The sequence below is a fragment of the Pyrus communis genome, chromosome 11 (genome assembly GCF_041283825.1).
Source record: "Pyrus communis isolate YQ-2024b chromosome 11, ASM4128382v1, whole genome shotgun sequence".
Lineage (NCBI taxonomy): Eukaryota > Viridiplantae > Streptophyta > Magnoliopsida > Rosales > Rosaceae > Pyrus > Pyrus communis.
This window is the reverse complement of record NC_142575.1, coordinates 30,428,329-30,441,117: the sequence shown is the minus strand read 5'-3', so window position 1 is coordinate 30,441,117 and position 12,789 is coordinate 30,428,329. Positions and strand designations below refer to the sequence as shown.

The following is a 12,789-nucleotide window of genomic DNA, read 5'->3' as shown; positions in this document are numbered from 1 at the left end:
GTAGCCCTAGCTTCTTGTAGATATTCATTCTCCTTTTGTTCATCCACACAATCACGAGAGCAAGAGTTGACCTAGTCTCTGCATAAAGAAAGCAAGTTCACAAGGGAAAAAGTGAAGCTGCCAGCATGATCTAGCTTTGGCTAAAGATGTATATAATCACATATATATATGTATGTATGTATGTATCAGTTCTATTAACCCTGGCTAGGTCATGCTCTGACAGCTTCACTCCTTCCTGTTTTGGGGACCCAAAAAACACAGAAAGCCAACCATCCTCTCAAGAACAAGAAAAGCAGCATAAAGTTATGATATATCACTGTAAGTACATCATAGTATATTCCTCTGGTCTTAGATTTATTTGTCTTTCCTAGCATGCGTTCTAACTTTCTCTTTTTTTGCTCCCAGCTTTTCTCTTTGTTCTTATACTTTTTTTCTAAATTATAAGCTGTTCAGTGATCTAACCCCTAACAGTGTAAGATTGACCCGCACCTTGAAGATGTATATATGTAAATATAATTTTCTCGTGTAAATATTCCTGATGCAGATTGGGTATATACACAGATTTTGGTGAGTGTAAAGATTTTAATAAACTGGTGTGTAGTAAGAATTCAACTCTACCAGATATTTTTGGGTTGAGGATACAATATTCGGATTGTTCAATACTTTGTAACTTGGTTCCCTCTAAGATCCAATACAACTGTCCTTCTGGGTATTGTATACTTTTTTGTTAGATAAAATTTACTATTACACCAAGAGAATGATATGTTTGTCATTTTCAACATGTATTTGTGAATGGAAGTTAGAGATTTCACACCAAGTTAATATGGAAATAAAAATGCTCAGCCAGAGAAATTTATGCGGAAAACAGTGTGAAGCTAGGCCACACTCCACAGCATATATGAATTTGTATTAAGCTTGTAGCCACTCTTGTACACAACCGAACTTGAGGTGAAATGTCAGGAGTTTTTATTTGTTTCTGTTGATATGTTGGACTGTTTGGTCTCCAAATTTTCTATAATGGTTTGAGACTACAAAAATGGGAAGTGTTTGATTGACTGGCGTCTGCACTAAGATCGGATGAGTTATTTAGCATCAATTCTCGTCTGAACTAAACATTGGCTTAATAACTCATCCAATGTGATTATTTTATCTTATATTTAAAAGCCAACACAAAAGGTTAATGGTGCTTTTGGTGTCATCAATATTCATCAAAAAAAAAAAAATATTTGGACAATAATGCCCCCAAGACAAAAAACTTACAAGGCATTCCAAAGCAATTCAAAAAATAAGGTAGGGGTATTTTTGTCATTTTAATAGTTTTTTTAATAATTAATTTTTTTGTGCTTTTTAAAAAAAAAAAGTAACTCATAATAGACTAGTAATAATGTGATATAATTTATCTATTTTTAAACACGTTTAAAACATTTTAAGAAGCTTGTAATGTCAATGATAAAAAATGTCTTTTGCACGCGCGCGAATAATAATGTGATTAGTTGTCAAATGATTGTTTTTTTTTTAACAAATAATATTATCTACACTAAAGAGGAGAGGATGTGCTTAACTTCACAATGAGTTAGCAATGATGTGATTCAATCAATTGTTTATTAAATATTATTTTTGCTGAACTGATTTTATTATATGAATTTAGCTGTTTTAATTAGTTTATGAAAAATTTCTTTTAGCATGATCTATAATTATTTATTTATTTTAAATATTTGAATGTATGAAAGCTAGTCACGTGCGTACATAAATGCTAGTTATATATTATTCGCGGACTCCATGAACAGAGATTCTCTACGCTAGTTATATATTATTCGCGGACTCCATGAACAGAGATTCTCATTTCAGCCGTATTAGGCCCACCAATCCATTGCCATATCTCTTGCTGCTTTTCTGAAAAAAGTCGGCTTGAAATCCCCCTCAATCGTGTGCCCATATTGCTACATCCTAATTACTTTTTCTCTATGAACTGGATGATAGATGATAGATTGCTGATTGACTCTTATATGGAATGATGGATTAATTGTCACACACATCTCGAAGTTTTGATTCATTAGACAAATCAATCCCCAAGATCGATAGAGAGGGGTTTGTATTAGTTAATTATATTGTGTATCCTCATCAATTAGGAGGAGTTGAGGATACACAATATAATTAACCAAGATCGGGATACCATTGTGCAAACTATAGATGCTCAACTTCAGAGTATCAAAGATTGTGTCGGTTATTATGATGCTTTACAATATCCATTGTTGTTACCTTATAGAACATATGGATGGGATGAGATGTGAATACTCGAAATAACAACCGTAGAATAGTGACATGTTGTAACTATTATTCTTATGTTCTTCAAGTAACCGGAGACCTTCATTTCTATACACATGATATTAATTTTTTAAATTATATTATGTTGAGCGAAATTTTATATCATTTTAGATTTGTGAACGTGATGAATCGCTTCTACTTCGTGGTGGTCGCCTCTTACAGCAATATGTAGTTGATAACTAGGTAAAGATCAAATCACAAAAGCTTAGATGGATGAGTGATAATCAACACATAATTCGATCTAAATTTTATCGAAGACTACAAGACTCATTCATTGTAGGACAAAATAATGCAGGTATAAAACTTATTAAGTTATATACAATAACATATCCGCTTCATTTTCATGTCCTATCATATCAAATAGGAGAAGTTATAACAAAACAAATATATTCAGGGGCATTTTTGTCATTTTAACAACGTTTTTTTTAATGATTTATTTTTTGGTAAAGTTTTTTAATTTTCTAATTAGTACCTCACAATAGGCTAGCAATAATGTAATTTAATTTCTCTATTTTTAAACACGTTCAAAACATCTTAAGAGGTATATAATGCTGGTTATAAAAAGAGTCTTTCGCACACGGATAATAATGTGATTAAATAAGTTATCAAATGATTTTTTTTTTTTTTAACAAACGATATTATCTACACTAAGGAAAGGAGGTGGGCTTAGCCTCACAATGGGCTAGCAATAATATGATTCAATCAGTTTTTTATTAAATATTATTTTCTCTATTTTTAAATACGTTCAAAACATCTTAAGAGAAGTGTAATGTCGGTTAAAAAAAAAAGGTATTTCGCATGCGGATAATAATGTGATTAAATTAATTGTCAAATGATTGTTTTTTGTTTTAAACAAACGAGATTATCTACACTAAGGGGGTGAGCTTAGCCTCACAACGGGTTAGCAATAATATGATTCAATCAATTGTTTATTAAATATTATTTTCTCTATTCTTAATGTAAATTCTATAGAGATTGATTTTATTATGTGAATTCAGCTACTTTAATTGGTTTATGAGGGGTTTTTTTTAGCATGATCTAAAATTATTTATTTACTTCAAATATTTGATTTTCCTTTTGTCAATTTACGCATATAAATACATTTAAAACGTGTAAGTCACGCATAGAACCAACCCATCTCAAAGTTCGAAGTCTTGATTCATTAGACAAATCAATCCCCAAGATCGATAGATAGGGGTTTGTATTAGTTAATTATATTGTGTATCCTCATCAACTAGGAGGAGTTGATACACAATATAATTAACTAAGAGAAATCTAAAAGGACTCTCAAAAGTGAAACTCTTCATGAATTTTCTATCACTTTATGTTTATGGCACAATATTTTATAATGTTGACACACATGAATCGATGTTAAATTATGAGATGACAGAGAGTCCACTGAGAGTCTCACTTTTAAGAAAGTCCCCTTAGCATCTATCATAAACTAATTAAGCGTTGGTATATGAGAAAGTTAAAACACATAATTATATACTTGATTAACTTGAAATACAATATTATAGTTACAGATAAGTTACTCTAGCTTGGAGAAAGACTTGCAGTGGGTTGTATATTGTGCTTATAGTATACACCTCTTTTTGTTTATCTCTTCACTCACGTGACATATCACATGAGGATCGAGAGAGAGTCACAAAAGTACTATCTAGCTGCACTAAGTTTTAACTTCTTAAACATCTCATGAGGGAGGTAGAAAGTGACACTTGCACTTATGTTTTTTTTTTTCACAAGTGGGTGCCAATTTGGTGTACTGTGCTCACTTTCCCAGCCTTCAATACGATACGGTAGATTTTGTATCTTTCACAATAGCATGTATCTCTCCCCCTTCGACTATCTAGCTATGACATAAGGCAGATCTTCTTCCCTTGGAAAAAGAGAGAGAGAAAATTAAAGGAGGAAGATTCACTTCATGGTTTCTGCCAACGTAGATTGATGAAACATGCAATTAAACAATGAGTGACAGAGTGAGCAATAATGCAATATAAGATTGAAAATATCTCACAAGCCAAAGAAAAGATGAACAATATCTCATCATGTTGTCATATGTTAAATGTCTTATTCATGCATTCACATTGTTTTTTAGTATAAAACGAGAAAAATAAAATAGTGGAGATGGAGTGCGATATATAAATTTATCATAACCAGAAAGATCCTTGTACCAACTGCAACATCCAACCCAGCTTTAGTTGAAGCATAGTTTATTATAAGTTCCAGTTGCCCATTCGAACAAGCGAATAATATCATTTACAAATTTCAAGACCAATGAGAGCTTCTTCTTTGCAAATAAGATATATTTTTATATTCAAAATGCAGTTTTTTTAGTGGAGATTGCTTTAATTAGTATGTTAAATAGGCAGTTGTTATGAGTGAAGGAGAATTGATCGGGGTCGAATCCGCATCATGGTGCATAGACATAATTATTTTTTATCATTGTGGTAAAATGTTGTCTGCATATTCAAAATGTTGTTAAAAAAATATAGAGTTGGACTTAGTCAAGTTTGTTAGAACATTATGTTCGTTCATCTACATCTAATTAGTGGTAGAATCAGAATTTTTTTCGTAGGTAGGCAATTTTTAAGAGCTTATTGATGGCGTCCAAGGAAAGTAAAGTTGGTGAATTTGGGTGAACTGAGTTTTCCTCAATTTCTCACGCTCGCAATTGTTGCCTATTGCAAACCTGTGGCGCCCGTCTTGCCCAACTGTTGGGTGTGCATAATCCGATGGCTGGAGGGATTTTCAAGGTATGAGTGCATTCAAATTCAAATTTTTATCCTTATAATTTAGATAATTTAATATAGAAATCGCTTATATTAAAAATACATTAAAAATCATGAGTTTTGTATCCGAATCAAGCCAATATGTTTGGGAACTTTTCTTTAGAATTTTTTTGTTTTCCATTGTCCGAAACTTTCTCACTGGGATGACTCTGCATGCATCTATTGGTTCCATCTGCCCTAACCTACCAAAGGGATCGAAACAAATTCAAAGCCAACAGAATGTCAATATCAAAGCCAACTTTATCAGAATATATTACAAATCATTTTCCTATTTGCTTGTATCAGATTGTTCACTTTACACATTGGACTCGCAAACATTACTTAATTCATGGGATTGTCGTTTTTAGGTTGCTTTTAATGTGTAGCTGACACCAATTAGGTTCCCAAGGATCAAGCTTTTCCACAAATCACATTATATTTCATAAATTAAGGTAGGTCCATTTTCTTTTAGATTTTAGGTATTGAGAACAATATCACAATTACTATATCACATGATAACTACTTGCAATATAATTCTCTAAAAAGTCACATGTATGTATGGGGTGAATGATTTTGTGCTTCTAAAGCTTTGAAATTTAAAACATCTGAATTTATATTTTTTTTCTGCTCGTCTCATGCTCATTTTAACTATCATTAAACAATTTGTAGGAATTTAAACGTTAAAGTGTATTGTTCTTATAAAACACATTAGGGTTCACTAAGATTAAGCATTTTGACCAATGACATACATTTTCTATTTTTTTCTCTCTAAATTGAGGAAATTTTGAATCTACTTTATCATCAGTCATTAATTTATGTAATTATCAATTAGTTACATGTAATCATCTATTTTGTGTCATCTATATGATTTTGTGCTCATGAGCGAAGCATCCAAATTTACAATTTATAGCTCGTCCATATTTCATCGTCGAACTATTCGTTAGGATTGAGAATGCCTATTTTCTCCCTAAGACCATCTCCAACCCTTAGCCTAAAACCTAAAATTTTTAGCCTAGAAAATTTAGGTTTTAGCCCAGAAACAGCTTTTCTGCTCCAACCCTTCTGGCCTAAATTTTTTAGCCGGAGATTATTAAAGAATAAATTTAGGCTAATTTTTTCTGTTAAGTAAATTAAAAAAAAAAAATTATGTAGACTATCGTAAATTAATTTTATGAACATTTTTATCTAAAAATATTTAAATTCCGATCAACATTGAAAAATCACTAAATCGATACATGAAACTTAATAAAAACAACAATTATTTTAGCCGTTGGATTTAATTTTGAGCCGTTAGATTTTATTTATTTATTTATTTAACCATTAGATTTGATTATATTCGACCTAAGCTGTTGGATTCAATAAATATATAAATATAAAACTAAAAAAAAAAAAAAATTGAACGTGGACTGTTGGATTAACCAACGACCCATTTAAATCTGGCCGTTAGATCAGAAAATGTAGCCGTTAGGCTACCACACGGGTGTGACACACGGGGGACAAGCCCATGTGGGTGGGTCCAGCTTGGATTTGGTGCTCGCGCGTTGGGCGCTTAGGTTTCGGTGTTGGCGCTTCACGCACCCGTTTTCACTCACAGGGGTGGGGCACACCCCGATTTCTGGCCTAAAAACAAGCCGGTATTTGGCTTCCATTTGAGTTTTAGGTTTTAGGCCACATTTTAGCCTTGGGTTGGGTTTTGGGGGGGAATAGAAGTGGAAATTTGAGTTTTAGCCTAGGGTTGGAGAAGGCCTAAGGAAATAGAGGGAGAGATCAATGGTAATGCATGAAACCAAGAAGGAGAGAGGGAAAATTGTCACATGCGATTGTTTTGGTTGAGATGCTTCCCCTTTCCTTTTCTCCTAAATTTGCTAAGAAGCGTGCCGATGGTCCCCGATAAACTCATTGTGTTTTGAACTCTTTTTTTTTGGTTCATGTATGGTATAGAAGAGAGACCCACTTAAAGTTGGTTAAAGCTCAAGGTAAATTATAGAAGAGGTCACTACCTTGTCTGCATGGTGGTGGCATAAGCCTGATAATATTCAATTTGTCTTACTTTGGACCACTGCCACCTGTTCTCTCCACAAATAATTGATCACTAATATACTATTGCTAACCTTTAATTAGCCCTTAATTATAACAAATTCACCACAACTTAGGACTAACTCAGAGGAGTCTGAGTCAGGAAGGCATTCTTTGGCCTCTATTTATACCACCCTCTTCTCCTCTTCTCCAAACACATATCCTTCAGCTAAAGAAAAAACGGAAATCTCTCTCTCTCTCTTCTCCACACCCCCCCCCCCCCACCCCCCTCTTTCCCCTTCTCTCCTATGGATTAGGGTTTTGCTTTGGATATCGTGGACCAGTAGCAGTTGAAGCTGCCAGCATGATCTAAACTTCCCTCTTGGTCAAGGAAAGATCAGATCATGTGGTAGCTTCACCTGTTGATGAGGATCACGAAAAAGAACACTCTCCACTATCACAATTCTAGCCCTACACTACCTGGCTAGCTTCTTTATGTGATTTTCTCATTTGGGGAATCATTATTCTGCTACAATTTCTTTCATTTGTGTGCAACATATGGTACTGTTTCATCGTTTTTTCTCTTACTCTGTCCTTTTCCCCCTCATTTTTGGTTTAACTTAATTTGTGGTGGATTTGATTTTAAGCAAGCATTTTCCTTTGACTGTGAGCAGTTTTCGTGTTGCATTAACATAGCTGATAGTAGGCCTTCTAACATTTTATTGTTTGGAGTTGCTATTGGCACTTAAAAAAAAAAAAAAGATCATTATGCACCATTAACTAGTGAAAAAAGAAAAGAAAGTAAAAGTGCATGCTGACTTTTTTAGGGTGCTAATACAAATTCTAATGATTTATCATATTTAATCCAGTTGGAGGGCTTTACTTTGCAAAAGAAAGCCATGACTTGGCCAATGAGAATCTAAAAAGGGTATATGCTGGGGAATCTTAGCTGCTTGGGGTAATATTCATATTACTGTTAGGGTTTTGAGTGACAGAATTTCTCCAATCCAAAAATGTTTGGTGCTTTTGAGATTCCATCTTATCCCTTAACCCTTATGCTTAAATTAAGCCCTTGATTGCATTAATCCCTTTTAGATGTTGTTTAATATGTTGGTTTTGTTAAAGAACAATTTAGTGGTTACATCTGTTGTAAAAGCATGCATTAACAAGGGGGAAAAGCACTTGAATGTTTGTGCATGGCTGCACTAGTATTATAAAGCTTCAACTGTTCCATCATGTATATTAATTAATTAAGTCTCTTTGGATATAAAGTGCTTGTGAAATTCTGCTATTGAATCTGGGAAATCAGGTTTATTGTGAATTATGAGGTTCATTGTAAGTTCCTATTCGTTTTTATGCAATTTTTCAGATTGGCAGTCATTATTCGAAGAACTTATATGGTATGATCGTCATGTGATGTTTCTAATAATACACTGCCACGTGGTGTCTATTGTCTAAACATTATTCGATCACAATGCTTCATTTACCATGTTCGCAGAAGGTGGAGCGCAAAAACTACACCCACCATAATAATATAGTAGGGTTTGCAGTTTATTGGGGCTGTAATTTTATCTATGCACGTAAGATTAGGTGCTTAATTTTTCTCTCCTTCAGTATTAATTAATCTTAAAGTATTATATCTTTTTTTTCTTTCTAAAAAGAACGGTACGTATGCGGAAAATTTAGTGATATTGAAAAAAAGAAGAAGTTACACCTATTTAAGAAGGATATAAACTTTACTACTTAATTTGCAAGGAAGACAAAGAACGTAGGATCATTTTTTTTCTTTTGGCAATTTTACATATAATTCACGGTAGATATATACCTTGTAAGTTACCACAATATAAATACTAAAGAAGTTGTCCAATTAAGTTGAACCAACTGTTGGAGCAATATTAGAAAATATGAAAATAACACAAGAATTCCAATGATAATAATCATAAAGAAAATAACAACATCAATAGTATACAAGATTAATATAAACAACTAGAGATAAAGTTAGAAAAACTGACAAACTTGAAGATTGAGGCTTGCATAAATGCAATGTCCTAAAGATAGAATTTCGCCCCCACTCTTGTGCTTGTAGTTCGGTATGCGTCCATCTCTATAAGCCAAAGCACTTCAATCTTCGGACTCTGACGAACTTTATATATTCCGTACTCTCAAGACACGACTTGGAATTTGACACACGAAGCATGAGAGAAACATAGTGGGGAAACCCTATTTCTCAAGAGTAAGAATTAACTCTAATTTTCTATATCTAATACCAATGGTTTCATGGGTTTATATACAATCCAACTTCTAATTATTAAAGAGATGTAACTTTTCATCTATAAGTACACATTACTTATCAAGAGAATACACCTAAACAACATAACATTTCTAAGAAATTGGTTAATAATATTTTTCATTCAATTATTAAACTTATATATGAAATATATTAAAATTATATATTACAATATTTCATATTATAATATATAATTTTCAACACCAACTAGGTCCATTTGTGAAAACTTGCTCCCGATTTGAATGATGTGTTGTATATATGTGAAACTTGAAATCTACCATCTACACCAATTTGACGTAGGATCTGCAAACTAACATGAAAACTCGACAACATTAAATAAATTAAGAAAACGATCCATCCAGAAAATAGAACTGTCGGAACTCTATGTGCGGAACTATTTTTTTGTCAACGCGAACCGAATAGAAGAATAGAAGAAAATGTTACCGAGATGGCAACCTAAGAGCCCAATAATTTTAATTGATAAGAATTTGATATGTAACTTTCCAATTAAAAAAAAAGTATATAACACAATTCTACAAATTCAATTATAAAGGTTTCATAAAGATACAAAAGATAATAACCTACAAGGCTACAACATGACCTAATGAACCCAAAAATTCAATTAAAACAAAAGGAGGTCTGAGCAGACAACTACCATCAACATCACATAGCAGCACCACTGTGGCAACTCCAAGTACTGACCAAACGCCACCAGGGGCACCGCCGCTACCACTACACCACAAAGGTCGTTGTATAAGATTACATAACCACGCAAATCTCAAATCCTGCTCATTCGAAACCTAACCTTATAAACCCAAAGAGGAGAAACCAAAATCCAGACAAGCCCCAAATAACGCAGCGAAACAACTGACCAAATGAAATATTTATGTCATTTTCACCACTTGGAGACCAGCAAGAACGAAATCCCGACGTCAGCGAAATCAACAAGCATGCATGTAAACAATAACATAGAAGGAGGCGGAACGAAGACCTAAACCGAAACCAAAGGAATAGTTTTGCACATCTTCCACTGAATGAGTGATAAATCGCTTTCACAATGAGTGGCGAAGATAAGTTTCAGATTATTCCTATCAACCGAAAGCAAAAGCATAGGAGGCAACCAAGCTTATGGTAGAGAGGGGATGGGAGGAGATGTGGATGAACATGGCGGTGACTAGAAGAGGGGAAAAAGAAATTGAGGTTAGGGATTTGAGATTCTTTTTGGTAGGGTGCAATTCAGGCAAGTTGGAAGGTCAACCAAATTCTAACCCAACTTTTACATTTTGGGTTCGGGTTTCGGTTGGGTTTTATTCGGGTTTATTTGGGCTTGGGTTTATTTGGGTTAGGATTTATATAGATTGGGTTTGGGTTGCCCAACTTTTCAAAATTTAATCTTTTAACAACTTAGGCCATCTCCAACTGAATGGAATAGAGGACCAAAGGGCCAAAAATAGTCCAAAAACCGTCTCCAACCGAGGGCTAGGCCAGAGGGCTCGTGGGCCCCAAGAAACCTGAAAGGGCCAAAAGGGTAGCCCTTTCCAGCCAGCCCCAAATTGGCCAAAATTTTTGCTTAAAACTGTCGGATACAACCGACAGGAATAAGAGCAATAGTGTTAGTTATAATCGACATGAATAGGTGAGAAAATTTTGAATCCAACGGTTAGCTGACGTCAGCTAGTTGTTAATTTTGAATTTTTTTCACAGTTTTATTTAATTTTTTTTTATTTACAAAATTTTTTCTATAACTTCTATTTTTTTTCTATAACTTCTATTTTACAAAAATTTGTTTCATATTTTTTTTAAATTCTATTTTTTTCCTATAACTTGTATTTTACAAAATTTATTTCATATTTTTTTTAAATTCCATTTTTTCCTCTAACTTCTATTTCACAAAATTTGTTTCATATATATTTTTTTAAATTCTATTTTTTCCTATAACTTCTATTTTACAAAATTTGGTTCATATTTTTTTTTTAAATTCTATTTTTTTCTGTAACTTCTATTTCACAAAATTTGTTTCATATTTTTTTTAAAATTCCATTTTTTCCTATAACTTCTATTTCACAAAATTTGTTTCATATATTTTTTTTTAAATTCTATTTTTTTTTCATATAACTTCTATTTTACAAAATTTGCATCATGCTAACGTCACTTAGCCGATGGATTTGAATGTAAGTTGTAGTTTTTAAATAATAAATTATGTTTGGACCTCGGTTGGAGACGGTTATTTGTGACAAGGCTAAAACAAGCCCTCTGTGTGACATCCCACATCGCCCAAGGGAGTGATCCTTATATGTATATTCTCATCCTTACCTAGCACGAGGCCTTTTGGGAGCTCACTGGCTTCGGGTTCCGTAGGAACTCCGAAGTTAAGCGAGAAGGGGGCTAGAGCAATCCCATGATGGGTGACCCACTGGGAAGTTGCTCATGAGTTCCTAAAAACAAAACCGTGAGGGAATGGTAAGCCCAAAGCGGACAATATCGTGCTACGGTGGTGGAGCGGGCCCGGGAAGGGATCCGCCCCGGGCCGGGATGTGACAATTTGGTATCAAAGCCTAACCCTGGCCGTGATGTGCCGACGAGGACGTCGGGCCCCTAAGGGGGGTGGATTGTGACATCCCACATCGCCCAGGGGAGTGATCCTTAAATGCATATTCTCATCTCTTCCTAGCACGAGGCCTTTTGGGAGCTCACTGGCTTCGGGTTCCGTAGGAACTCCGAAGTTAAGCGAGAAGGAGGCTTGAGCAATCCCATGATGGGTGACCCACTGGGAAGTTGCTCGTGAGTTCCCAAAAACAAAACCGTGAGGGAATGGTAAGCCCAAAGCGGACAATATCGTGCTACGGTGGTGGAGCGGGCCCGGGAAGTGATTCGCCCCGGGCCGGGATGTGACACTCTGGCCAGCCCTCGGTTAGAGATGACCTTAGTTTCCAAGAATTCCTAAAAAAATTAAGCCAAGTAGTATCAAAGTTAGCTAACTTTAATTTCATAAATCCATCTACTACAAAACTTTAGGATTTAGAGACTACAAATATGGGATGACTAATCAAAGCCTCTTATTCCCTAAAAGCTTAAGTAATTATAAAGGGTAATTTATTAAAAAAATATTAGAAAACGCATTGGTTTTTGGACTTGGCTCACTTGGGTGTAGTATGAGCATTAAATGATTAACCCAACTCAACCCAATCAATGAACGGGTTGAAATTGAGTTGGGTTCGGACGGGTTATAACTAAAAAAAAACCCACTTATTTGGGTTTAAAGTCAGGTTGGACATGGACGGGTTTGGATTGGTCCAACCTAAGTTGCACCTCTACTTTTTGGGTAGATCCAAAAGTTGAGGCTTAAGAGAACAAGTCTAAGATGGCTATAGGGAAATACATATAGTAAGA

The 12,789-nt window shown here is 34.4% G+C and overlaps 1 long non-coding RNA gene across 1 annotated transcript; it reads left to right on the top strand.

Moving 5' to 3' along the window:
• The first annotated feature begins 7,402 nt into the window (after window positions 1-7,402).
• LOC148693267 (uncharacterized) lies at window positions 7,403-9,040 on the top strand. The gene is made up of 2 exons (XR_015953392.1): window positions 7,403-7,673; window positions 7,982-9,040. It is a non-coding gene; the product is annotated as an uncharacterized LOC148693267 (long non-coding RNA).
• The last annotated feature ends 3,749 nt before the right edge of the window (window positions 9,041-12,789 follow it).